Here is a 24996-nt window from a genome sequence, read left to right as displayed (position 1 = left end):
TATGTGCGTATGTGTGTGCACACTAAAACATTAGACAACTTTTCTAGTACTAAACCTTAATCGATTTCACCACAGCAAGTTGCATTCGATGGAGAATGTTTTCTTTTTGTTCACTATTGAATTTCAAAATGGTTGAACTTCGCAAAAAATAGTAAATATTCAAATAGTTATCACATATGATTATTTCGGTATGGAATGCTCTCGGATGACAAGGTTATGTTCTCCCAAGACACAATTCGAAACTGACAGCATGACAAGTTCAGTCTCAGCATCATGATGTCACATGCAAAGGCCTTTTCCATCGTACACCGGAAGAAAAAGTAGCTACACAGAAAAACATAAACCCATAATGAGATGAAAAATACCCATTTTAAGGTTTTATACACGGTAAAATTGGAATACTAATTTTCGGAGTACATACTTTCAAATCAATTTAAAGAATATTGGGGTCTGTTCAAATATTAAGTAACGCAAAAGGGGGTGGGGGGTTGTTCGATTTTTGTTACGCTTTGTTACGCAAAATATAGGGGTGGGGGTAATTCGAAATATTGTTACGCGGAAGAAGTTTTTGCATGGAGTAAAAAAAATTGTACAAAACATATTCATTATCTTTAAGAAAGCATGAAATATACAATAGATAATAATTTATTGCATCGTCGACGGAACCTATAAATTCTACCAAAGTTAGAATCTTTTTCATAAAATAGCATTTGTTACGCGTTACGCATACGGGTTGGGGGGGGTGTTCTCAAACACAACATTTTTCACGTTACGTAATATATGAACAGGCCCTTGCTCACACCTAAAAAATACAATCCTTTACACGGTTAGAAAAAAGTACCTGATTTTAGGTACTTTTTTTCTCTTGCATCTCCCTCCCTCTTCCCTTTGTTGTTATAAAATGAAGAGCAAAACCACTCAACAAGGGCATTAAAGTGTGGAAACCCAACGTTGAGTAATCTCATGCTTACAAAAGTTGAGTGAAATTTACCTAACTTTTGGTTAGTTTCTATTCAAAATTAAGTATATTTTACTTAATATTAAGTGAATTTCACTTAATTTCAAGAAAAAATTACATAATTTTGGGTTCCTACACTGAACCCCCGATTAGAGTGAAAAGTACCTAATATCAGAGTCTATTATATATAGAGTTGCGCAAAGAGTGAAGCCAAATCTACCTATTGAATAGTCAAACCGTCTACCTATCGAGAAAAGTAAACAAACGCTTGTTGGTGAGGCGGAAGTATTGTTATCGCCTAATGATTATTATGGCGAATTAAAACGCATGAATTGAAATATATTAGATTTGATCTAGAAACAGCTTCAAAAAACATCAATATTGTAGATCTACACTCAGGAAAATCGACACATACTTTATGGCAAAAATCCATGTATTTTGAAATATGCATATCATGCGTCGACACATACTTAATTTCATACAAATTCACACATGGATACTATGACCCACATGGATAGTATGTGTGAACAATCATGTAATGCATGCGGGCGCATGGAATATATGTGTCGAAATTATGGAATCCATTTCGCTACCCCCATTGCAAAAATCCATTTGTAAACTCATGAATATAATGCGGAGATTTTTGTCAGTGTAGTTGAAAATTGAGGGCCCTCCTTAGCCGTGCGGTAAAATGCGCGGCTACAGGGCAAGACCATGCTGAGGGTAACCAGGTTCGATTCCCGGTGCCGGTCTAGGCAATTTTCGGATTCTAGATTATCTCGACTTCCCTGGGCATACAAGTATCATCGTGTTAGCCTCATGATATACGAATGCAAATATGGTAACAAGGCTTAGAAACCTCGCAGTTAATAACTGTGGAAGTGCTTAATGAACACTAATCTGTGAGGCGGCTCTGTCCCAGTGTGGGGATGTAATGCCAATAAGAAGAAGAAGAAGTTGAAAACTGAACTGAGCTCTCGCGACAATCGCATTTTCTCCCATTCCCAAGTGTCGCAACTACAACTACTACAAAAGTAAACAACATAGACGTTTGTCAAAACGCCCCAATTAGCGAACGGCATTCGCTAGTTGGGGTGAGGTCCTGCCCCAATTAGCAAACGATCACTGTACTGATAAAAAATGGGGTATTTTTATTCTTTAAAAGGTATTGCTAGGTTTACAGTGTAAGCCAAACGCTGTCAATATTAACTTTTGCGCGTAAATTTCTCGCCGTGCACAACTTACAGCATCGATGTTTTCGTTTTTCTGTAGATCTGTCATCGCATAGGAATCGTCAACATCTTCAATCCATCTGTTCCGTGGGTTCCGTGCTTCCTTGCGGGTTCCCGTGAACTCGGTAAACTCTGTTCGTTTTCGTCGCGATGTCGCTTTTGTCGTGATTGTAATTGTAATGTTATTGAGTGAATTGTGAATTATCTCGTTATTGAGAGAATTGTGAATTATCTCGAGAGAAAATTTCTAGTCGGTCAAGCACATTGAACCCCGAAATCGTGATATGTGCTATAGCTAAGAGTCGTATTTGTCTGTCAAATTTGAGTCTTACTCCGGCTTTTACTTCGGATGGTTCCCTGATTAGTAAATTAACACTGGAAGCAGTGATGAAATATGAGGCTATCCAGTCGTACAGTGGAATAAGTAAGATGGTGGTGGATCCGACGGTGAATGAAATTGCTGCCAGCATCCGGTTTTTCACTAAGAACGACGGCATGGAGGACGATAGAATAACGATGTTCCAACCAGGGTACATTACAAACGTTCGCAGCAACCCGAACTTCAAGAAGTTGCTGAATAATTTCCGAGCAGAATCGCAGATTTAGAAGGTTATGTTACCGGCCGCGCTGATCAAGGTATGATAAACCGTGAAAACAAAACAAAATTTCGATACATAAATTCATTTAATTCCACTTAAAAAATCTACAAGAATCTTCATGAAAACCTCGATATTAAATTCTAGCAAAAAAAAACTATAAAGACCATTATGTAAAGATGTAGGATTTTAAAGAAATATTTTTGTTTCTTGTTTTCAGTTGATTAAAGAAACAGGAGCATCACAAAGCAATACGGAATACTTTCAGCCCTTGATGGAAACGATTGATACAACGAAGGATCGATAACGATAACATTGCGGTGGTCTCGCTGTTGTCGATGGGAATTATGTACCTACAGAGGCAGTTCTGCGGAAGAAGTTTTTAAAAATGAGCAATCACTGCTGAATTGGCTGGAATATATCAGAATATGGTTCGAAGCATCGTTGAATGTTTGTCGGTATGGTTGGGAACACAGGAATATTCCCATTGGAGGCTGTCACCAATGGAAGTTTTTATGCGATTTTGAAGTTTGCAAAGACGCCAAACCGAAGATCAAAAGAGCAGCCCAACACGTTGTGGCAGTCATTCACGGAAACATGTTAATGCTACCACCAAAGATCGGCATCAAAAGAAGGCGAGCAGGATGATAAACTGGACGACAGTGAGCCTCCGCAACCCTTGATGAAGTGTCATTCAGTTTTTGTGGTGGTCGGCCACGTTCTGTATCGGACAGCTCGGCCAAGAATATGTTGGAAGCAATCAAACACAGGGTTTTCGACGTAGGATACGATACGGTTATAGTGGTACATTTTAAAATTTGAAAAGATTTTGAAGGCTAATAAATCAATCATTTTCCCAAAAAAATGTTAATGGTTTTGTCATTGATCGATTGCAAATCTATCTAAGATCCAAAATCATATTTTTCAATGGTAATGTTTTGGTAAACTATTTATGCCCTGTTCTCAAACACAGTTTTTACCACTATTCTCAGCTATCATATGATTTCACTCCCCTCTATCAATTTACTACACCACTCCATTTGGTTAAATTTTAAGGCATAGGTTCAATTGCGAAATTGATTGGTGGGAAATATAAGTCTTCAACGCACTTGCTGGTCAAAATGGTTCAACACAGAAAAACTGCTATAAAATCGTTTTCACTATTTTTTAACGAATCTTAGCTATTGAAAGGAGATACACAATGGTCAATTGCGTTCGAAATCGTGAGAAAAAGATTTAGCCCAATTTTGGCTCCCGCTTTGAAACATATCACGGCAATCGTTACGATCCTCAGTCATCGATACGGATTCAGATTGAATATGCCGTCATTCAAGCAATCGGATACATGGACATTAGTTCAATGCTCGAAAGCATCCGGTAAAATTGACGTCAATTCAACTTGGGTTCTTCGGTTGTTACGCGAGGGGCTCAATCAATCCTGACTGGAAATTTTTAACAATATCATCCTTAAAGTAGCCTACAACAGGTTGCATTCGACGTAGAATTCTGTCCCATTGTTTCCTATAGAAAATTGGCTGGATCGGACAATGGGCTTAGAAGTTATGGCCAAAATACTTTTTTAGACAACAACGACTGGAAGTCTAGTCCATTTTACATTCGACGCAGAATCCTGTTCTATTGTTTCGTATTGAAAATAGGCGAAATCGGAATATGGGATTCGGAGTTATGGCCAAAATACATTTTTTTACAAAAAAAATTACTCTTTTTTAGGCACTTACCTACCCTCAGCCGATTTGCTTGCAACAAGTTGCATTCGACGCAGAATCCTGTCCCATTGTTTCCTATTGAAAATTGGCCGGACTATGGGCTCAGAAGTTATAACGTTTACGAGACGAGCCAGCCTTGGGCTGAAAGTCTCGATAACAAAGACAAAAAAACAATTATAGCATACTTCATACTTTTTCTTCATATCAAAAGTGCGTAGAAATTACTCACTCGGAAAAAACGAGAAAGGCACCATCACCGCTAGGTGGATTAATCTGGGTTTTATTAAATGATGGAAAAACCCCAAATTCCCTCAAATTCCCCAATACCAAAATATGCAGAGCAATCCTTAGCCCTTCATCTGTCTAACCCAGGGAAAAATGGTTCCCCTTTTTTCCCATTCATACAGGCATTTGGAAACAAGGGATTATTTTAAGAAAAACGTTGATATCTTTGGAATCCGGAGGAAAAAGCGTCAGCAGGAAGATCGAGACCGTGAAGAAACGGAGCAACTGTACCGCGCTAATAACACACGAAAGTTCTATGAGAAGTTGAACCGTTCACGTAAGGGCCACGTGCCACAGCCTGATATGTGTAAGGACATAAACGGGAACCTTCTTACGAACGAGCGTGAGGTGATCCAAAGGTGGCGGCAGCAATACGAAGAGTACCTGAATGGCGATGTGGCACACGAAGATGGCGGTATGGTGATGGACCTGGGGGAACGCGCGCAGGACATAATTCTACCGGCTCCGGATCTCCAAGAAATCCAGGAGGAGATTGGCCGGCTGAAGAACAACAAAGCCCCTGGGGTTGACCAACTACCAGGAGAGCTATTTAAACACGGTGGTGAGGCACTGGCTAGAGCGCTGCACTGGGTCATTACCAAGATTTGGGAGGAGGAAGTTTTGCCGCAGGAGTGGATGGAAGGTGTCGTGTGTCCCATCTACAAAAAGGGCGATAAGCAACTACCGCGCAATCACATTGCTGAACGCCGCCTACAAGGTACTCTCCCAAATTTTATGCCGTCGACTAGCACCAATTGCAAGGAAGTTCGTGGGGCAGTACCAGGCGGGTTTTATGGGCGAACGCTCCACCACGGACCAGGTGTTCGCCATTCGCCAAGTACTGCAGAAGTGCCGCGAATACAACGTGCCCACACATCATCTATTCATCGACTTCAAAGCCGCATATGATGCAATCGATCGGGACCAGCTATGGCAGCTAATGCACGAAAACAGATTTCCGGATAAACTGACACGGTTGATCAAAGCGACGATAGATCGGGTGATGTGCGTAGTTCGAGTTTCAGGGGCATTCTCGAGTCCCTTCGAAATCCGCAGAGGCTTATGGCAAAGTGATGGTCTTTCGTGTCTGCTATTCAACATCGCTTTGGAAGGGGTAATACGAAGAGCAGGGATTAACACGAGTGGTACAATTTTCAATAAGTCCGTCCAGCTATTTGGCTTCGCCGACGACATAGATATTATGGCACGTAACTTTGAGAAGATGGAGGAAGCCTACATCAGACTGAAGAGGGAAGCCAAGCGGATCGGACTAGTCATCAACACGTCGAAGACGAAGTACATGATAGGAAGAGGTTCAAGAGAAGACAATGTGAGCCACCCACCGCGAGTTGGCATCGGTGGTGACGAAATCGAGGTGGTAGAAGAATTTGTGTACTTGGGCTCACTGGTGACTGCCGAAAATGATACCAGCAGAGAAATTCGGAGACGTATAGTGGCTGGAAATCGTACATACTTTGGACTCCGCAAGACGCTCCGATCGAATAGAGTTCGCCGCCGTACCAAACTGACAATCTACAAAACGCTCATTAGACCGGTAGTCTTCTACGGACACGAGACCTGGACGATGCTCGTGGAGGACCAACGCGCACTCGAAGTTTTCGAAAGGAAAGTCTTGCGTACCATCTATGGTGGGGTGCAGATGGCGGACGGTACGTGGAGGAAGCGAATGAACCACGAGTTTCATCAGCTGTTGGGAGAACCATTGTTACCGTTAGCACCCGTCACAATGTGGACTCAACTCCGATCGGTTTTGATTTAAATTAGATTCGTAGAAATACTAGTTGTTTTTGTTTAAATTGATTAAATTTTGTAAAATTGTTTAAAATTTTGGCTATTAATTTGAACTTGTATAACAATACCCCCCCAACAATATCTAACGGTTGAGTGCTATAAATATCCCAAAAAGTCGGATACGACAACCCCGAGACGAGAGCAATAGAAGGAAGAGGAAAAAAACGTGAAGGATGTGGAAAGGAGGGGAGAGAAAAAGGAGATGAAACCGGGAGATGAAGAGAAATAGGGAGTCGAGTTTAGTCCGTTGTGGAAACCGGAGTGTCCGTCGGAGTGAAGTAGAGATCGACTGCGAACAGCACCGCATGTCCGTGTCGCAAGTGTCGTTAAATTCGTACCTCGAAAAGTGTGAAGGTTCTAGAAGCGTGGAAACGACAGTGCAAGGTCGTATCATTCTACGTTGCCGGTGACCAGTGAGTACCAGTCGCCAATTTTACTGGATCACACACCACGCGAATGCTGGACACCTGCTATTGAGGTTAGGACCTAGTAAGGTTGTGTGGTTCCGCGCCCGCCTTTTGGTGTCCGAGCCGATGTGTACAGCTCCCGTGAGTGGGCAATCAGATTTCCGGGCAAGAGATAGAGGACAAGAATAACCGACGTGACGGACGAGTGAAACCCTGTGCCGGTGACTAGCGAGTACCCCAAAGTCAAATTCGCTGGATCACACGTGGCGTGCTAGCAACGTCGCTCGCTACTGAGGACAAGGCCCCGGCAAGGTTGTGTGGTTTCGCGCCCGCTTGCTAGGAACCCTATCCAATGCGCGTTGCCGCCGTCGACGGGCAAATTGAGCCATCGTTTTTTCAAATGCCTTACCTTGGCTCGAGACAGTAGAAACCCACGAATCGATCGTCCCTGGGACGCACAATCAACTGGATATTCGGACTGGATCAAAGCAGCAGGCCTATTTCCCCAAGCGGCCCGCATCCGCCGGCCGTCAAATCACCCAAAACCAGAACCAGACCACCAATGCCCCCTCTCCTCCTTCCGTCAAAGCATGCACAACAAGAGCTCCATCGATTCATCATCGGCCGCACCGAGTAAGCCAACCCACTACTAAAAACCTTGTATGTTTCAAATAAAAAAAATCATTATGCTTAAGTTAAATCTATGTTGGTAAAATTTATTTATTACTGAGCCCTGCTAGTATACTGGTTTGTGAGTTGTCCTCTACGTCGTGACGTTTCACTTTGCACAAATTGTGGTTGTCTGTGAGTTCTCTTCCAGCAGGTATCGCCGACCCTGAGAGGGTGTAGCCACGGGGCTAGTCGAGCATTACACCATCCATCGTTCACACCGCGAAAATCGGACGACTGCGGTGGGCCGGGCACGTAGCCAGAATGTCGGACAATAACCCGGTGAAAATGGTTCTCGACAATGATCCGACGGGCACAAGAAGGCGAGGTGCGCAGCGGGCAAGGTGGATCGATCAGTTGGAAGATGACTTGCGGACCCTCCGTAGACTGCGTGGTTGGCGACGTGTAGCCATGGACCGAGCCGAATGGAGAAGACTCTTATATACCGCACAGGCCACTTCGGCCTTAGTCTGAATAAATAATAATAATTATTATAGATTCCCACTTCATAAGCGAAGAGTGTTCCTAGGGCCTTAGTAGGAAGCTAGCTCCGCGATGCCAGGAAGTGTATTATGTGTTCTCCAAAGTTTGGCCACCGGACTCACTCAGCCCCATGATCTCAAGCTTCATGCGGCGTGCCTCATTGGCAAGTTTCTTTGGATGAGGTCCCAATGGAATGAAAGGCAAAGTACTGATTACATATAAAATAACTTTATTAATCAACGATACGCACTCAGCGAGATAACTTTCAAGAATAACTGACAAAATGGCACGCCTTGCGTAGCCAACAGAAAAGAATGAAAAAACGACTTTAGGCTGATACAAAAAAATAGACTGACACAAAATAATAATGAGGATTATCGTTGTTCTACAAACAAAGTTGTGCCAATTTACCCTGCTGTGCTAGGGTTAAAACGTTCCATGTTTTTTATTACATACTAGCGAAAGAAACCCAGCTTTGCCCGGGTGTTGCAAATGTCACAATGAACTATTTGCAGCGCCGCACTCTAGATCAATTTCCACGCGTTTGTTATGTTTTCCTCAACAGCTGGCCCAAAATTGTATTCAGGTGATTTTTTACATTTCCCCGTTAAATTCACCTATTTTTTTGTAGATACAAACCTTGCGTATCCCAAAACGAATCGACGGAAAAAATCTTGCAAATTGGTCAGCCTGTTCGCGAGTTAAATCGTCAGGAAGGAAATCTCAACTCATTTTTATTATATAGATTACTTATCACGTTCCATGTTACTTATTCGTGTCAGTTGTTTCACGCTAAGAGTCGTTGCCGTAAAATCAGTCCTTAGTCCATCTTTCATTATCGGATTCTTGAACAAATTGATGCTTCGGGAACAGTAGGAACAAGGTTCCCTACCGACCAGGATGGGGCTGCCATCTTAGGTATAGCTTCCGGGGAATAGCATTTCATACTCAGCCGCTGGATGCCAGAACAGACGCTGTTGGAGCCGCACCTCTTTGGTGAACAGACGCTGGATCAGTCGTTGAGCTCTGAGCGGCACACGGTCACTTTAATAAGGCCTGCTTGCATACACATGCAGCTTTTTATAGAACAGAGCCCACTGTCAAACCCCACCACATCCTAGACAGACCCCACAGGACGCACCCTCTCACTCTAGCTGATGTCGGAAGGACAACAGTGCCCAGGCTACACTGCCAGCTAAGTACGCAACCCTTAGCTGGAGGCACCTGAAGGTCAACTTTCATCGGAAGACCCGTGGAAGCGTTAGACACTCCTTCCTGGATGTCAACTCACCATTTCGTAGCCCCGTTCATTTCACCGATGACGATTTTCATGTCTTGCAGTTGGCATCTATCTTATGTCTGCTCCAACTGTATTCAGAACGATTCTTTTTCGTCGTCGGGTGCCGCTTCATTTGGGCAGTGCACGTTGATGATGCTGTAGTTGTAGAAAAGGTCTATTATCACCAACATCCTTGGGGTAGTTGGTAAAATGTTCAAAAGACGAATTTAAAATAGTCGCAACGATGAAAGAAATCAAAGGCGTCAGTTCCTCTACTGTAATAAATCAACATCCTGATCTCCCATAACACTTTAAAGTCAACCTTACAAGCGTAACTGTTTTTTACACATCACAAAGTTATACATCTTAACGGAAATTTGTAGGTAAATAAATAGAAAAAACGATTTTCACTAGAAACGGTAAGGCAATGTATCACCGTCTAACTCGAAGACGAAGAATGGGGCGGTTATGCATTAGTTGGTACGTTGGCAGGCCGTTACACGCATATTTACGCATAATTTATCGAACATTTTTGAGCCCAAGTCAAGTTCGGGGGTAGCCCGGATGGATGCTGAGGGATTCTGTTGACAGAATAACAGGTGATAACAATCAGAGAGGCATTGTTTGAATACCTCTCGGCGCCAGCAGCTGTGGCTGCGGGGCGCACGGACCATGCCGGAGACAAAAGGTGGCTGGATTCCACTTTGAATATTGTGTGTTTACCGGCTTCGATTCGGTTTACTTGGAACCGCAGCACGAATTCGGAATAAACGCGCGTTGCTGGAATATTCAATTCGAATCGATTTCGGGGATTTGTTGTGGAGTAGGTCGAAGCCGGGGGAGCTTTCAATATTTCATGCTCGGTGGGAGATAGATTGCAACATTGTTCAAGTTAGTTCCCGTGAAATGTGTGAATGGTTTGTTAGGTTGTTTGGAAGCTTAATTAACTTGTTTGTTTGTGTTATTTTGGTAATTTCAGAACAATTGTATAAGCAATAGTCAATAAAAAAAAAAGTCCAAGTACGCGGTTATAGAGAGGAAGTTCGATTAATCAATGGACAAGAAACCAATCCATAATATTGTAAGTTATTCTCTGAAAGAAAATTCAAGTTTGTATGATTTTTTGGTGTGTCTCACACCTCTCTATTTATAGTCAATTGGTTGTCACTGATGAACAGACTGTTTGATCCGAAGACCCGAACGTCATCGCTGTAATCAGTGAATAACGAAAATCTTAATTACAAAAATTAGATTAGAAAAGCACTAGTATGATTGCGAGACGAATGAGAACCTCAATTCTTAAACTATACTTAAAATAACTAAAACAAAATTTTCCAAATCCTCCATCATTTGAATCTGAAAATCAGCATTACACAACTGATGGTCTCAAATCGAAACGTTGCCGCCCGCGTGTTGCCGGCTGGTTGGTAAATAGCAAGATGCCAAATCAACTTTTGTCAGACCGTGATCTTTCATTTGATCCATTTCACCTACACCATCATCGGTTTGGACGGTCCGTGGGTTGCGTCAAGTTTCACTCGCAATCCGATTAGGCTCATTACTTGCATTTCGTGACCAGACCAGGGACCATTGCTGACAATGAGCCGTGCTCTGAGAAACGCCTTTGTCACAAGACATCGCATAACAACAGTAGCGTTGAATAAAGAGTGAAGAATAGAAACAAGTTCGTGCAGCGCTTTTCAGTGAGGATGAAAATGGAAAATGATTAGGTCTTTAATAGTAGTAAAACAGATTACCATTATTTTCATTAATGATTTAAGTCAGTTAATAGTTATCTGTAAAAGAGATGAATATTTATGACCTTTTCTACATACCTAGCTTTAGTATACTTTTCTCTGCTCATTCAACGCACATCGCTGCCAAAAAAAAAATCCAACTTTTTAAAGACAAAACAATTTACAAAGTATTTACCTTTGTTTTGCAGCAAGAATATTCTGCATTCAAACCGAAGCGTCCATGAAGACCCGATTAATTAGAGGAGAAAACTTCCACAAATTGCTTCTAAATTGATCGACCTGACAAAGTTTCGTGTTGAAAGTAATTTACCACGTGGAGGAATGTTTTTTCAAGCTGTGGGGCAAGGGAAGAGATGCCATTTTTGTTACCAAATCTTGATTGGGCCGCTAGTTGGGTGTCAAGTTTAGCTAATTAGTTGATAAATCCGATCTGCCATAAATGGCTCAACATACTTAGTCCACCGTAAGCATCAAAAACAGTCCGAAGACTGATAGCACAGTGAACCCTCCTCAGCAGTCCCCTTGTGACATGTCAAGTCTAATCCGTATCAGTCATCCTCCGCAGTCCGAGAGGCCTTCAAACCAACTGCTCCGCATGACATTCCCTTCAAATTTGCTGCTTGATTAGCAATCCGGCCCACTCATTCGAGATTCAAATCAAACCGGAAGCGTCCTGGGTGGATGGCCGACCGTGCCGCCTTTATCCTTCGTCTCGGCAAATTATCCGTAACGAGCCAGAAATCAACCTGTTATCCTTTTGGGACGCACAAAGAAAAGATGCGACGAACCGACACGGGAGCGCGATTGTCAGGGACAAGAGGAAAACAAATATCAAACATCCGTCGACCCTTGAGAGTTGGGACAGGGCGAGCTCTTATTTTGGTGCCGGCTGAGTTCGGGCAGTGTAAGATGAGAATGTTCTGCCCAGGAGTGAGCAATATACGAAAGAAAAACACCGAACGACCTAAGCAAACAACCGGTGGTGGGGACGTTTTATATTCTTTGATAAAGATGGAAGGCTGTGGAAATTAGGTTGTAGGTTGGTTATCCGGTACGAAAGACTTAATCTGCATCTTAAATCAAATGTCAAACTACGGTGAATCACGTATCTCATATAATAGAATGGTTGTCCGACGCCGTCTCTTTAGTTAGCTTTGGTCTGGTGCAAAGTCCTCGAATATACAATCCAAGATCTAATTTTTTCTATAGAATAGAACTCTCAAGAAACTTTTGGAGATTACAACGATTTCTCTAAAAACAGCAATTCAACAACTTTCTCAAAATATTTTCCATCCGGAAATCAAATATTCTGAGCGTCATTTTTTTTTTCCTATGAGGGATTATATATTCAAATAGGAGAATGGCTCTTAACCAACTTTTTGTACATACAAACCTCAACATGCCTCAACCATCTTCTTCTTATTGGCATTACATCCCCACACTGGGACAGAGCCGCCTCGCAGCTTAGTGTTTAATAATCATTTCCACAGTTATTAACTGCGAGGTTTCTAAGCCAGGTTACCATTTTTGCATTCGTGTACCATGAGGCTAGCACGATGATACTTTTATGCCCAGGGAAGTCGAGACAATTTCCAACCCAAAAATTGCCTAGACCGGAACCGGGAATCGAACCCAGCCACCCTCAGCATGGTCTTGCTTTGTAGCCGCGCGTCTTACCGCACGGCTAAGAAGGGCACCTTACCATACAGATCCCAAAATCTCAGATTCCAAAATGAATCTATTAGGGAGAAAAAAATTCTTATCGGTTAATCCGTTCGTGAATATAGAGTTGTCAGGAAGAAAATCTAAGCTAATTTTTATTTATATATAGATTATTTGGCTTTTAGTCATCTAATAGACTATAAGTTAATAGGAATAGAATAATTTGGAAGGAGGAATCGGTATGTAGTTTTTACGCAGTTCGATTGATTAGAATTTATTTTGCATTTAGTCACTATTGGAATAATGACTAATTCGAAAAAACAAAAGAAAATTAGGAAAAATTATTAATTTTGAAAGCTTTTGTTTTAATTGGATTGTATTTTGATCCGGATTGAAAGTGAACTAGGGGAGGATTTACAATGAATAGACAAAGCAAATTTTATACCGCCGACTAACACCAATTGCGAGAGAGTTCGTAGGGCAGAACCAGGCCGTATGTATGGGCGAACGGTATACCACGGACCAGGTGTTCATCAATTTATTCATCAACTTCAAAGTCGCATATGATACAATCGATTGGGATTAGCTTTTGCAGGTAATGCACGAAAATGGGATTTCGTAAAACTAATACAGAGATTGTCAACATCAGATATTGTATTCACTGTGTTACTTTTCAAGAACGTGCCTTAAGCAGTGATGGGAAATGTCAAAAAAATGTCATGGCATTGCTATTACTAATTTTCTAATAACTTTTTTCAAAAATCATTTACAGTTCGAATTTTTTGATTAACATGTAGTACTTAAAGGGCCCTAGAACTTTGTCAAACAGATCATTGTTCTAAATACAAAGTGTGAGCCATGAGGGCGAGATCAAAAAAATGTCACGGAATGTCATGACATTAATGTCATTTGACACTAATTCGGCTTTCACGCCGCCAATATCATACACAGAAAAAAATGATTAAATTTCAACGACATGTAAACAGGACAAGCTGTAACATCACAGTACTTGAATTTGTCATTTGATTGAAATTTACATCAAATTCGATGCACATATTTAGAGCATTGAAAAAGATATAAAATTACACGGCTTATTACTCATTTTTCAATTGGTGTAAAGATACATTAAAATGGATTTATTTTTCCATCAATAAAACTTTAATTTTACACGATCGTGTAAATGTCAACCCATGTACATTAAAACATTAAAAAATTAAAACAACATGGAGTCAGAGCTCGTTATTGTGAGAAAAGTAGTGCCTGTACTGTGTTTCGAAACCGTATATTAGTGAACCAGTTTTACTTGAACAGCCGGGCAACTACGTGGATGGTAAGATTAATTTTGGTGAATATTATTTAATGTCTCAAAAGTAATCGATTGCTTCTTTTGCAGCCAATTTATTTGGCCTGGCGCGGCTCTCAATTTCTGCTTAAGAATTTTCGCGAATGTCTACGAATTAGATATTTATGCAAATGCAACAGTTTACCGGATCACATACAATATTGAACGGATAGATGTATTCAATGTAATTTTGTATATTTATGTTTGGTATTGTGCGAGAAATAAAAATAATAAAAATGATGAAACGAAATTTTGTTTAAATCATAATTTGTTTGAATTTGGGAATGGGGGGAATCAAAGGTTGTCGTCTATTGATTTTTACATTGATTTAATTTTACACGGGTCTGTCATATTGAACGTGTGAAATTCAACGATCTTAATTGAATTTTAAAGCGATGTAAATTTAACAGCTAACTTAATTTTAGATGTATTTTGATGCTCCAAATATGTGCATCAAAATAAACGTAAATTTACACAGAAATTCTAACTGTGTATGTAAAGGTAGTCGAGAATGTTTTCCACCCGAAAACATCCTAGACCTACCAAGAATCAAACTCGCCATCTTCGGACTGGCAATCCTACGTCTTTGCTCGCAAAGCTAATGGCGAGCCCAGCCGCACGTCTTACCGCACGGCTAAAGAAGGTCAATGACACACGGGTTATTGAATCGTGGTGTGCCAAATTTCAGCATGGACATTCCAGTGGCAGCCTTTACACCAGTGATCCCCAAAGCGCGGCCCGCGGGCCGCATGTGGCCCTCCATGTCTTTTCCTGATGTTAAGCATTATACATAGAAAAGCTTCTCATTGTACCCATTTTTTTGTTGCAGTCAAGTATTTTATCAAGTTTACACGATTATGTTGATGAAGGCGATATAAAGCATGAATGGTGTTATTATCATGATTAATGAAATTCATCACTTCATATGTAGACTAACAGCAAAAATACTTCGATGTTATTGCCCTGGGCTATAAAAATAGCATTTTTTTTGGCAGCTCAAAAATTGTCCATTAAAACAGATGAAATTATCCTTAAACAATTGAAAAATGCTCCTTAAAAAACTGATCATTTTTACTTAAATTATTGAACAAATTACCTTGAAATATATAAAATGCTCCTTTAACATTTGAAAAGTGTACCGTAGAAACGAAAAAAATGTACCGTAAACAATTGAAAATGCTCCTTAGAAATACAAAGATTTGCTATTTAACTAATGATAATTGCGCAGTATATTGATATAAGAATGATTGTGAATTGGTTGAAAAAGTACCTTAAAATTGGCTGTCATAAAGGAGAATCTTATGCACCATTGTATAGCCCCTGGAGTATGAATCTGATTTGCTTGGTAAATAACATCTTTTGTTGGCGAGGATAGGGTGCTAAATGTCAATGAAGGAAAAATACATACGATTTGACAGTTCGGTACCCAACATGTTTCGGACAGCAGAACAAAGGGAACCGAAGCGACAATATTTATCTTGTAACTAAGATATCTTTTGTGGTTATGCAGGGAAATTGATGAATAAACCTATTAGCATTATATGCAATGTGATTTTAATGAAATTCGTATCGTCAAGCATGTTTATGCAATGTGCAGTTGTATGAGACATCTGTTTGTCTGTGAGCAGTCTGGTGCACAATTTATTTAACAATGCTTTGAATTGCTTGTAGGCTAAGATTATATTTTGTATAAGTTTATGGAGCATTTCATTTTTTTTTACGGAGCACTGTTTTTAGCTTAAGGAGCATTTTTTCAGGTTAAGGAGCATTTTTTATTGATTTAATGAGTATTTCTTCTTTTTAGGGAGCATTTTCCTTAGTTTTCAGAGCATTTCTCTGTTGAATAGGGTTACCAAGCAAAACAATCAGCTTCATACTCCAGAGGCTATACAATGGTGCATAAGATTCTACTTTATGACAGCCAATTTCAAGGTACTTTTTCAACTATTTCACAATAATTCTTATATCAATATACTGCGCATTATCATTGATTAAATAGCAAATCTTTGTTTTTCTAAGGAGCATTTTCAATTGTTTACGGTACATTTTTTTCGTTTCTACTGTACACTTTTCAAATGTTTACGGAGCATTTGATATATTTCAAGGTAATTTGTTCAATAATTTAAGGAAAAATGATCAGTTTTTTTAAGGAGCATTTTCAATTGTTTAAGGATAATCATGATTGTTTCATGATGCATTTACCATTTTCCCTTTTTTTTCTTCACATGGGGAACAGACGGCTTTGGCAGGTTTTGTTCTATTATTGGCAGGGGGGTTTTTGTCGACCGAATTTTGTGAAATTTGGCCACAATATTCTTTGATATGCAAAGAATGTTTAGGCCAAATTTGAGCAAAATCAGTCATAAAAAACCCCCTGCCAATAATAGAACAAAACCTGCCAAAGCCGTCATTCCCCCTATTTAAACGAGTTTAATGTTGAGCTTCATGTCAAGCTCCGTTACAAGGATGCTTTTATTCTTAAAAATAAGTAAGGGCTCGGCGAATTTCAACTGAAAAATTGCTAGATAATTAACTCCAGGAAACACGTTGACTATCAACTATTATGTCAACGTATTTTAAGCTGTAAAATATTGAATAAAATCAAGATTTTTTCCTTGTTCCGATATTGATGAAAAGAAGGTTTCGATAATACAATTGATATTCGGAATGCAGTTTTATGCAACACTGCTGAAATTTTCACCTGGCTTCAAAACACTTTTAAAACATGCTGTCGTTATTTGCCTGACAATTTATAGTGGACAACAATCCTTAAAAATAAATGCAGAAGGTAATATAGTCGAAGCTCTACTATATCGCACCAAGCGGCTTTTAGACTGTCTTGTGATATTTTGCTCGTAAAAAGAACACAAAACAATATTCATATATCTATGCGTTTATTTGATAGAAAATATCTTCGATTACTAATACGAGTATAGCTCAATAAGCTTTGAAAACAATTACAACCACAACACGTTGTTTTATGCGAAAAATTTGATGATTTTCCATTGGCACTTGGTGCGGATTGGCAGACCTCCGACCATATGATCAATTGAAAAAAATAGCTTAGAATACTTTCTGCCAACTGATCCGAAAAGATGGTGATGCAAAAGAATTATTTCCTGTCAAGTCTGAAAGAGCAGAAACAGTAGTATCGACTCATAGTTAGCTACGGCGATAAAACATCATTTTGTACTAAGCTTTAAAATTCTATTTGAAATGAAAAACAAATATTGCAAATATACTGCGGCCCGCTTCAACAGTTCAAAATTGCAATGCGGCCCTTGATAGTAAGCATGCTGGGGACCACTGCTTTACACCATCATCAGTACCAATGCCATCTACGTGAAGCGATCATCGTTTTCTTTAGAACAAGCCGCAACAAAATCGCCAAAGCTCAATCATCTTGTCATCAGAAAAACCTGTGCAGATTCGTGTTTGAGCTTTTAAACATTGCCATGTTTGGCTCTAATTTTCAATTTTCGTCGAAGCCGTTCAATAACCAACAGTACGTAAAGCAATTTTTTTTTTCGACTTGGGTATGTTCAGTTACGTAGCATCAGTTGGTAGGAACACATGTCAAATTAGTTTCGGGAGCATCAATAGCTCATTACTTAATTTAATTAGTAAAAAAAAAACAGATTAATCCACCTAACGGTGATGGAGCCTTTCTCGTGAGGTATAATAATAATATTTTGGCCATAACTCCGAATTCCATCGTTCCGATTCAGCCAATTTTCAATACGAAACTATGGGGCAGGATTCCGCGTCGAATGCAACATGTTGCGAGCAAATCAGTTAAGAATAAGTGCCTAAAAAATGAGTGAGATTAGTTTGCGCTCACGCATACACACATACACACACAGACATTACTTCAATTCATCGAGCTGAGTCGATCGGTATTCAACACTATGAGTCTTCGGGCCTCCTATAAAAAGTTCGTTTTAGGAGCGAGTTTATCAAAGCGTAGACCAACGCAAGACGTTGCACCTGGTAACTATTTTTTCGACCTGCTGTTTAAAGATTAGCTTGCTAACGTTTTGAACAGTAAGCTGCAATGATGATGATCGGACCGACGGTATTTATGATCTCAACTCCCATGAGTTTTATGATTTTGACGTAAACTACGTCTAAGGGGAAGACTCTGATACAGGGTGTAAAACTGAAATTTCAAAATTCGAGACCGTCACGGGGGGGGTCCGTAGAGTAGTTGTCTACACGTCTGACTATAAATCAGATGGTCATGGGTTCGATTCCCACCCCCTCCACACCCTTTAAATATTAAAGAGGTGATAGTCTATATGACTTTAAACGAATGGAAAAGTCTACGGACATAAAAAAACAAACGAATTATAATTGTAAGACAATTAAAAATACAATACAGCCCAGCCGATAAAGAAGAGCATGATTGTAAACTCCATTGGAGTATAAATAGAAATAGGTGGACATATATGGCCTGCGATGCCGGTCCAGTTAGGTGGGTGGTGCACAAAAGAAAGCACCACCCAAACAGAAAAGAAGAAGAAGAAGAAGAGACCGTCACGAAATTAGGATAGATTTCAAACGCTAATAGCTCCATTATCTTTCAATGGATTTTCGAGATTTTATTATCAATCGAATCGGCAACTCTCCAGCAATTTTTTAAGCCTATTGGAATTATTGATTGTCAACGAAAAAACATTAAAATTTTCAAATCTTCACCAACCCAGTAAAATTTCACAGTTTCGTTACGACCGCCGTCTGCGGTTGGTTTTTGCGCTCTACTTTTGTGCGATGATTCGCACAAAAAGTACAAAACAGAACCAGAGCAATGACCGCGGTCGGAGCAAAAAAGTAGTGTTTATGAAAATGTTCATGTAAGCAAGAAGTGAATATGAAAATTGATCAATTTTAAACAAACACTCTAACTTTTGATGGAAATTGAGTAAAATTTCTGTGGGATAGAAAGAGAGAGCAATGCAATTTTACTCAGTCACTGAGTAGGTGAAAGTTAGCGTGTATCCTACTATTTAGGCAGCATCCCTTAAAAAAACACTTCAAAAGCATTTAATCGCCATTTAATAGGCAATTAACTATGAAATGCATTAATCACTTTAAGTCGAATAACAATCGGAGAAAAGCATCATCACCACTGCGGAATAATAAATTTGGGGTTTTAAAATGAAAATTTTAAATTGTCATATCCAACCACTTTCATATATAGTGAGTTACGCCAATTTTGTTCGAAACATAAATGGATTGGTGTGCGATCGAACATGATTTGCGGAAAAGCTACACATTACACGCGGCAAAACGTTTACATATACAAACCTCGCTACCTCCCGACCCCATATATCCAACATCCCAATGGTTGTAATTTGACTAAGCACGCACGCGCAGTTTGAAGCTTGTATGAGAATTACTATGAAAACAGTAAATTTTTCGGAAAACCGTTTTGCAACGTTGGTCATTAATATCTAAAAATATATAAGTACGTTGGCAACATAGGAAACTTAGCAAGTGAATAACTCGTCTTTATTGCGAAACAATTCGCTGCTTGCAAGAAAAATTATTAAGGAAATACTAAATCGTGGGAAATTCAATTGAGCACGTGAAAGAATAACATCAATAATGAGCAGTTTTATTTTCTTTATAACTTTGCTTAAGAAAATCCGATCGGTTCGCAACAACAATCGTCTTACAGATTTAGAAGTATTCTACGAAGTCTTCGGGTTGATTATATTTAGGGGGAGATCCTCCAGTGCCGGACACATAAGCCATTAAACAAAAAAACTTTAACTATCCGGATTATATTTCCTTTTATACCATACTAGCAGAACGTACCCTGCGTTGCTCGGGTATTTTCGTTTAACGTTCGAAATGTCATTTTCTGCGTTGATTGCGACGACGCCGCACTCTAGATCATTTTTCGAGCGATCGCATTAGGTTTTCTCCAAACTCGCCTTAATATTGTATTTTGACAATTTTCCCAACTTTTCCTTTAAAATTTACTAACCTTATGCATAAAGAAACACAGCTGATCCCAATACGAATCGATTAGTGAGGAAATCTCGTAAATCGGTCATCCTCTTCGTGAGTTATATTGCCTCAAAGGAAGAATAGATAGAAGAAAGGAACATAGAATATGACTGTTGACCATTGATGATTCATACAAACTATATTTGATCATTTGAACACGTTTTTCGACGATGAATTTTGGTGAAAAATTTTACGATTCAGAAAAATGTCTCCTAGTACCGGACACTATTGCATCATGTTCAAATGTGACTAAGTTCCTGTTACATGAGTAAAGACATAATTCAGAATAGTAATATTATTCACGTGCTTTAAGTTGTAAATATTAAAAATTGTTAGTGGAGCTTATTTGACTCTTCAGCTAAATTTTTTACATCCTAATCCAAATTCCCACCTTTTTCAATGTCCTCTTCAATTTTTGTTTCTGCTAATTTCTGTGGCTTTCTAAGCAAGAAGAAACAATTAATTGCATATTATTCGGCAACTCGGCCGTACGAAAACCATTTTTTTTTTGTTAAATATCTGGAGATTGGACAAATAAAGCATCCGAAAGATATTCAATTTGCAAAAAAGAGAGCTAACCGCGGTGGAGGTTGGTACTCGGATTCTGATGGCTTTTCCGCAAACGTGACCTTTAAGTGGTCTTGTTGTGTAGGGAATATCACACCTATCTAGAGAGTAGGAGGTTGAGGGTTCGAGTCCCTCCAAGACACGTGGATTCTTTTTCGCAAATTTCATATCAATTTGTCCATTTCGAAACATATGCTGTGCATATGCACAGCCAAGATATTTAACAAAAAAAAGAAGAAACAATTGAATTGAAGTAAGTGTAGTTTTGTACAAAGTTTATCACATGAAGATCTGATATTCCTTGCCGTTAGAAGCCTGTTCAATAGCTTCCTTTTGTACTTAATAAGATGAAGGAGGGACTTCTGCAAGTAGTGTCGTTTTAAGAAGAGTCCGGTATTGGAAGGTGTCCGGCGCTGGGAGAGCTTCCCCTAAATAGTTAGTGATCCGCCTCACGTAACGATCTCTCACATACGAGGAGTTTTCTATAGTAATTTCCATACAAACTTCAAACTGCTCGTACTCAGTTATATTATAACCAATTCAGTTGAAAATTTAGGAGGTTAACCAAAACAGCAAATGTTATCGCTCAAGCATCTTCTTCTTCTTCTTATTGGCATTACATCCCCACACTGAGACAGAGCCGCCTCGCAGCTTAGTGTTTATTAAGCACTTCCACAGTTATTAACTGCGAGGTTTCTAAGCCAGGTTACCATTTTTGCATTCGTATATCATGAGGCTAACACGATGATACTTTTATGCCCAGGGAAGTCGAGACAATATCCAATCCGAAAATTGCCTAGACCGACACCGGGAATCGAACCCAGCCACCCTCAGCATGGTCTTGCTTTGTAGCCGCGCGTCTTACCGCACGGCTAAGGAAGGCCCCTTCAAGCATAAGGGAGCGCAAAAGTCAAAATTTCAATCACTCTAGGCTCTAACCAAAATAATTATCTTATGATCTGTTTTACATAGTTTACGTCGGGCGGTCGTATCTAGTATATAACCCTTCTGATTTTTAGCCTTGAGAAGATTTTTGAGCTTTCTTTCAAGCCTCAAATAATCTTCGAAAAGCTCAGACCTTCCGTGTTTACGGAAAGCCTTGAAGGCATCAGATTTCTCGGAATACAGCTTAGTACATCCAGGAGTGGCTGGTCTTCTTATGCCAGATGTACTTGGAACGCGTCGTTTCTGAGCTTCTAGTGCGGTTTTATGAATCAATTCGGTAAGGAATCGATACTCATCCAGTGGAGGAAGAATATCAGTTGATTCAATACCAATGTTTACCGCCGATGCAAATTTTTGCCAGTCAATGTTTTTCGTGAGGTCGAAAGGATCATTAACTGGCACTGATCGTTGATAGCCGCTTTTGATTATGGTGACTATCGGCATGTGGTCACTACCATGTGGATCTTGGATTACCTTCCATGTGGAATCTAATGATAGTGAATTAGAGCATAAAGACAGATCTATTCGATTTTCCTGTCCTTGAGGTCCTATTCGAGTTACTTCGCCTGTGTTCAAAATATTCAAGTTGAAATCGTCGCACAAATCATAGAAAATAGGCGCTCTGTTATCGTCTCTAGTTTCGCCCCATGCAATACCATGTGCATTCATATCACCCAGTATTAAAACTGGGGATGATAAAAGAGAGACTGCGATCCAAAGATGCCGACGATTAAGTGAGGCATTTGGGGGAATATACACTGAAGCTATGCAAAGGTCTTTATTCTTTACATTTACTTGGCAAGCGACAATTTCTAAACCATTAACAGTCGGAATGGGAATTCTGTAGAAAGTGTGACATTTTTTGATTCCCAAAAGAACGCCACCATAATGATCATTCCGATCTTGGCGAATAATGTTAAAATCGTGGAAGTTGATTTCATCTTCAGAAGAAAGCCATGTTTCACAGAGTGCAAATATATCGCAATCAGAGTTGCGAATTAAAAACTTAAACACGTCCAATTTTTGTTTCAGACTGTGACAGTTCCACTGCAGCACAGTGATTGTATCTTGTATGGCCGTATTATTGTTGAGGTATCAATTTCGTATCCCTGTATTTATCTGCGTTGCCCCTACCATATTCGCAGCCTCTGCTGTCAAAACAAGACCGCATGCACCGTTTGCGCATCTTCTGCGTGGCGCCAAGCCTGCCGCCATTTTATTATATTGAAAGTGATCGAACAATCAACACGTTGTGTATTTTTGCTCTGAATAAAGTTGTTGTTAGTTTTCAACTTATAAAACGAGTTGTGTTGTTTATTCCGGTTGATTGTCCCGTTTTCTCATTAGGTTATGGACTCAGTAAATCGCGAGTGGTAAATATCGAGAAAATGGAGAAGGAAGATTTTGTGCGCGTTCCGTTGTTCGATGGTTCTAATTATCCGGCGTGGAAGTACCGGATGCTGGTTGTGCTGGAGGAGCACGAGTTAACCGATTGCATCAGTCGGGAAATCGCGGATGTGAACGAACTGAAAATCGAAGTGACAGATTCTGCTGCTGTCCAGGCGGACAAGAAGAAGCAGCTCGAATCTAGGAAGAAGAAAGATCGGCGTTGTAAATCATTACTAGTTTCTCGGATTCACGACAATCAGCTGGAGTATGTGCAAGAAAGCAATTTGGTCGGCACTTCAAAGAGTGTTTGAGCGAAAAAGCATAGCAAGCCGGTTGCATCTTAAGAGGAAGATGCTGACACTACGGCACGAGGGAGGAAGATTGCAAGAACACTTCCTTATTTTCGACAAGCTCGTGCGTGAGTATAAAAGCACCGGAGCTCAAATCGACGATTTGGGTGTTGTTTGTCATCTGCTGCTGACGTTGGGATCGGCGTTCGCAACTGTTGTGACAGCGTTGGAAACCATGCCGGAAGAAAATTTAACGATTGAGTTTGTTAAGTGTCGGCTGCTTGATGAGGAGATCAAGCAGAAAAGCGGTGGTGATGAATGTGGCCTGCCGGCTGGTGAATCGGCAGCTTTTTCTGGAGCAAGTAGGAAAACAACAGGCCAACAGCAGAAGAAAAGTTCAAGTGTTTTGGTTGCCATAAAGAAGGACACAAGTTGTCGTCGTGCCCTGAGAGGAAAGGTAAGGGATCGAAGAAGAATAGTGTTTACTATGGAGAAGAAGAAAATGGTGTGTGTTTTGTCGCTGCAAAGAAATCTTCGAATAGTGAAGTTGGCTGGATCATCGATTCCGGTTCATCGGAGCACTTGACAAACGACAAGAGTTTATTCAAGCAGCTGGTACCGATGAAGAATCCGGTACAGATCGCAGTGGCGAAGGAAGGTGAATGCATTGTCGCAAAGCAGCATGGTGAGGTAAAACTTTTCTCCACCGTAAATGGTAAGTCGATCCCGATTACTTTGAAAAACGTTCTATATATTCCCGAAGCAAGAATAAATCTTCTATCAGTGAGAAAAATGGAGATAGCTGGCTTGAAAGTGCTGTTCGCGGATGGTAAAGTGCAAATCGAGAATAAAACGGGTATTGTTGCGATAGGTAACCGTCGGGGAAAGTTGTACGAATTGAACTTGTACCGTGAAAGTATACATGATGATTTGTCGTACTATTCGTGTGGGCGAATACAGAAAGAGCTAGAAATCTGGCATCGACGGTACGGTCATTTGAGTGGAAAGAACCTAAAGCAGTTATTGTGTAACGAAATGGTGATCGGCATGAAAGCAAAAATTGATGGAAAATCCGCGGGCGAAATCGTTTGTGAGCCTTGTATCGTCGGTAAGCAGTCGCGAAAATCGTTTTCGGTAGGTGAAGGACGACGATCGACGCGTGTGTTAGAACTCATTCATTCCGACGTTTGTGGGCCTGTGACACCGGTGGGTATCTTTGGCGAGAAATATTTCGTGACGTTTATCGACGACTGGAGTCGGTTTACGGTCGTATGCTTGATCAGTTCGAAGGATCAAGTCGTGGATGTTTGAGAATATGAAGCCATAGTATCAGCGAAGTTTGGAAGAAGCATTTCTCGTTTTCGGTGTGATAACGGTTCGGAATACAAGAACCGAGCGTTCCTGCAGTTTTGCAAACAGAAAGGCGTGCAGATAGAGTGGACAGTTCCGTATACGCCGGAACAAAACGGTACCAGTGAGCGTATGAACAGAACACTTGTGGAAAAGGCGAGATCCATGTTGCAGGATGCTGTTGTGAGCAAAGAGCTGTGGGGTCCTGCTGTTCAGACTGCGGCATTTTTA

At 40.3% G+C, this 24996-nt stretch overlaps 1 long non-coding RNA gene across 1 annotated transcript; it reads left to right on the top strand.

The window, feature by feature from the left end:
* The first annotated feature begins 2249 nt into the window (after positions 1-2249).
* Positions 2250-3611, top strand: LOC134208241 (uncharacterized). The gene is made up of 2 exons (XR_009978567.1): positions 2250-2826; positions 3007-3611. It is a non-coding gene; the product is annotated as an uncharacterized LOC134208241 (long non-coding RNA).
* Positions 3612-24996: the final 21385 nt, after the last annotated feature.

Source organism: Armigeres subalbatus, chromosome 1 (assembly GCF_024139115.2).
Source record: "Armigeres subalbatus isolate Guangzhou_Male chromosome 1, GZ_Asu_2, whole genome shotgun sequence".
Classification (NCBI taxonomy): domain Eukaryota; kingdom Metazoa; phylum Arthropoda; class Insecta; order Diptera; family Culicidae; genus Armigeres; species Armigeres subalbatus.
The sequence above is the reverse complement of the archived record's forward strand: the minus strand, read 5'-3'. Positions and strand labels throughout refer to the sequence as shown.